The 3,459-nt window shown below is 35.5% G+C and overlaps 1 long non-coding RNA gene across 1 annotated transcript; it reads right to left on the bottom strand.

The window, feature by feature from the left end:
- Positions 1-235: 235 nt before the first annotated feature.
- Positions 236-3,138, bottom strand: LOC148195295 (uncharacterized). Its single transcript, XR_015780834.1, has 2 exons — positions 2,334-3,138; positions 236-1,402 (listed from the first exon to the last, which is right to left on the bottom strand). It is a non-coding gene; the product is annotated as an uncharacterized LOC148195295 (long non-coding RNA).
- Positions 3,139-3,459: the final 321 nt, after the last annotated feature.

Genomic DNA, 3,459 nt, shown 5'->3' with positions numbered 1-3,459 from the left:
ATGTACGCCTTCATTCTTGCATCTGTTTTCATATATCCCAGAACAGGATTTGGTATCATATATTATTTTTGGGAGGTTATGATCGAAATAAAGACTTGTTGCTGTTCTATATAGCTGGATGAAGGCAACGTGATAAGCTAAAAGCTCATCAAGGGTTATAATAATATTGTGAATAATTTAAAAATGTGATAGTTGTTAGCCACAAGACAAAAGGGGCACTGCTAAGACAGCAAGATCAAGAGAATTGTCTATTAGTTTATTGCCTCTCCATCGTTTAACTCTTTTCACCAATCTTCCACTCTTGCACATCGCGGAACACAATGAAATCTAACTTTTTCAGTTTAATATTTCTCTAAAGTGAAAACTGGCTGGTGAAACATAATTAAATCAGGCAAACAATTCCCGCAATCCACATCATTTGACTACCATACATCAGATCCATCACAAGGGATTAAACTAAAGGAAATAATATAAGAAGGATAACCATGAGTGAAAAGGCATATTTTAAGAACAGTATAGATCCAAACAAGCAAAAGCAGGACATCATGTTCAATCAGTTTAAAGTTATTTATCATCCGCTTAAAAAAAACAAAAACAAACAAACAAAGCCATAGAATGAGGAACAAGTTAGAATATGTATGTTAGATTAGTGGGTTACAGTAGGATTAGGATATAGATTTTGCAAATAAAGTGGCATGCTCATACGACTTTTACAATGTCTTTTGGAAAAGGAGAAAAAAAAAATGGAGTTGTTTATTGGAGGGAGTCATAGTGCTCGTGAATGCACCAACTAAAAGTCCCAGTAAAGTTGATGGCGCTGAAGCTCACCATTTTGTCGGATTTAACAGTGAGAGACACAAAAATGAAGGAAAAAGAATAACCCGTTGTGGAAAATTGATATTAATATCGGGATCGGCCACTTCTTTTTCTAGGCCATGCAAGATCGATTTCTTTATCTATAACTTGAAATTGCTTTTACCGTTTCTAATTTCAAAATCTTTCGGGAGAAACAAAAGGGGTCTCATTCGAACTGATTCTCGGCACAGGGAAGCAAGATAAAGAAAGAAACAGTACTCGCAGGTGGTCTAAAATTCCCATTTCCCGCAGCATGGCTGTCCCTGACTTAATTGGGAAAAGGAAAACCCTAGTTTCCTTCACAAGCAGCTCCTGCACTGGTTTTAGGTAGCCTTGTTCGTTCTATAGCAAGAATCACCATAATACAGTCGTGGAGGTTAATTTTTTAGAATTCTATGGTTAATATTTTCCATAAAAGCTTCATCTAACCTCTTGCTAGGGTCACCAACCAATGGCTTTAAAGCATTCATAAGTTGTTGGAAGTTCCATACGAGAGATAAAGGCAGTATGGTCACCTCTCTGTGGTCCATTGTCTAACAATCTGTAACTGAAAATGTTCCTTCTAGTTAGTCCCGTGCACCCAAAACAAAAATTGTTTGTTGTGACTTGCAGATATTTTTTTTAAAAAAGAATATCTTGATCTACAAAGGTAGGATGAATCTATATATGTATGTGTGTGTATATATATATATATATATATATATGTGTGTGTATATATATATATGTATATATATATATATATATGTATACACTCTTTTATTTTTGTTAGTCAAGATAAAAACCGTATAATTGTTCCTAGCTTCCTAATATAATATAAGTAACAATAGTCCTGATTAATTAATGCATACTAACTTCTGCTTATGCTGAATCTGCAGCCTGGAATTTATATATTAAATTACTCGACCATATGTGACTTTGCCGACTAAAACAGTACAAACACAGATCAAAGGTTTAATGAATTGAATGAGACATGTTCTATGGAGAAATCTCAATGATGGCCATTCATCCACTGTGACTTCTGCCTGCATTGGAGGCTACACAGTAGACCATTTCAAAACAAAAGAAAAAGGCTAATAAGGTGAGTGAGTGAGCGAGTGAGCTCAAGACAAAAGCACAAGCAGCTAACAAGCACAAATTATTATAATTATTATATTCACCACAGACAGCACTAGAGCTAGCTACGACACGAAAACTAAAAGAAAAAATATTTTCAAATCAAACGACTATGCCTACGCGATGCCTCATCACGAATCAATAATGTTGATGTACAAATTAAGAACCACCATCTTCCAGTAGATGTTCCTATAGCTCAAGTTCGAGGCTGGGATTGCTCCACAAAATTAATTAAGAGGAAATTAAATAGGGGCATGAATTTAAGGCAAACAAATTAATTAGAGTAAGATCTGGGGACAGTGATTCCGCATCTATGGAAATCGTTAGCTCAAATTTCCTTGATTTTGGATCGATCGAATCAATACCTGATCGGTTTAATTCCGGAAGAAGAAGCCGAATTGTTGAAGAATCATCGTCACAAATCAACACGATTGGTACAAGTTTATTCTCTCATATGACTGCATATCAGAATTCTGATCACATAACAGAGTTATGCATCTGAAAAGTCAATGCTTTAAATCTGAAAAAGATTTAAATAAGTCAAATCAGAAGAAAAAGGAAAAAACAAATACACCACTATAATCTTATCCCTATGTATATAATAATATAATTTGACAGAAAGGTTTAGAGGAAGAATCTGGAGTTTGAGATAAGCTAGTTCGTTGTTGGACCTATCTGTATCTTCCCACAGCTTTATTGAACCGCAAAACAAGGTGTGGGAGCAAGAGTGCCATGGCATGCATGCAAAGGAACTCTATGGATGCAGTTCAAGAAAGCTGTGGAAGAATACAAAGAGGACCATGATATTGAAGAGTGAAGATGCCCCACAAGACAGTGTATAAAGGGTTTTTCAAAAACAAAAAGAAAGAGAAAAAAATTGAACAAGCATGGAAGGTAGGTTCATAACATAATCAGAACCCTAATGAAGAGAAAGAAAGAGAGAGACAGAGAATAGGAGAGGGTAAGCTAAGAGAGAGAAAAGATGTAGGTGTAGGGGAAGAGATGGTGTGGTATTTATAGGAGAATTTAGGAGTTTTTTATGAAGTTTTTTATTTTAATTTAATTTTCTTTTTCCACCAATCCCTAGAAGAATATCTGGCCCAAGAGACTACACATTACTGAACCCTAATTAAAAAGCTGACTAATTTGATCCCATTGGAGATTAGACACCTAAAATATAACAATTATAATCAACAAACCTGTGTAAAGTTTTCCTTTTATTGGCGTAAAATGCCATTTAATATTTATGCGGCTATGATGCACCTTTCCGGATCTAACGGTGGTTGTTGCATTTATGGGGGGCACACCCTGGGCCCACCTCTAGATCTGTCCAGTTTATCCCAACTCCACGCGCTCCCTTTACTGTTCATTAACATAAGCCGTCCAAATTAATAATTTATTAAGCAAACCAATTCGTGATTAACGGACAAAACAACGTATAAAACCAAACCACGCTTCCCAAAGCTGTCATCTTAATAATCAATGATACAA

This window comes from Vigna umbellata, chromosome 7 (genome assembly GCF_029865625.1).
Source record: "Vigna umbellata cultivar VRB3 chromosome 7, Vumbellata_1.0, whole genome shotgun sequence".
NCBI classification, from domain to species: Eukaryota; Viridiplantae; Streptophyta; class Magnoliopsida; order Fabales; family Fabaceae; genus Vigna; species Vigna umbellata.
This window is presented reverse-complemented; position numbering and strand designations above follow the sequence as displayed.